The 357-nt window shown below is 57.4% G+C and overlaps 1 protein-coding gene across 1 annotated transcript in view; it reads right to left on the bottom strand.

The window, feature by feature from the left end:
- UBE3C (ubiquitin protein ligase E3C) overlaps window positions 1-357 on the bottom strand; it is a 112,891-nt gene that overhangs the window by 57,195 nt on the left and 55,339 nt on the right. The window lies entirely within an intron of this gene.

The raw sequence follows: 357 nt of genomic DNA, 5'->3' as shown, positions 1-357 counted from the left end.
GATCACCCCCTAACTGCTCCCCTGCCAGCCTGATCGCCCCCAACTGCCCTCCCCTGCTGGCCCGATCGCCCCCAACTGCCCTCCCCTGCCAGCTTGATCGCCCCTAACTGCCTCTGCCTCGGCCCCTGCCACCGTGATTTTCTCCAGAAGATGTCCAGTCTAATTAGCATATTACCTTTTATTAGTATAGATTAGTATAGATAGACTATAGAGGCCTGGTACACAAAATTAGTGCATGGGTAGGGTCCCTAGGCCTGGCCAGCGATCAGGGCCAATTGGGGCCTTCCAGCTGCCGGCCAGGGCCTCCCTTCGTTCCGTGCTTCCCCCTGGCGGTCAGCACATGTCATAGTGAGCAAA

The sequence above is a fragment of the Myotis brandtii genome, unplaced genomic scaffold (assembly GCF_000412655.1).
Source record: "Myotis brandtii unplaced genomic scaffold, ASM41265v1 scaffold145, whole genome shotgun sequence".
In the NCBI taxonomy this organism is placed as follows: Eukaryota; Metazoa; Chordata; class Mammalia; order Chiroptera; family Vespertilionidae; genus Myotis; species Myotis brandtii.
Note: the sequence above shows the minus strand (reverse complement) of the source record. Positions and strands in the feature narration are given on the sequence as shown.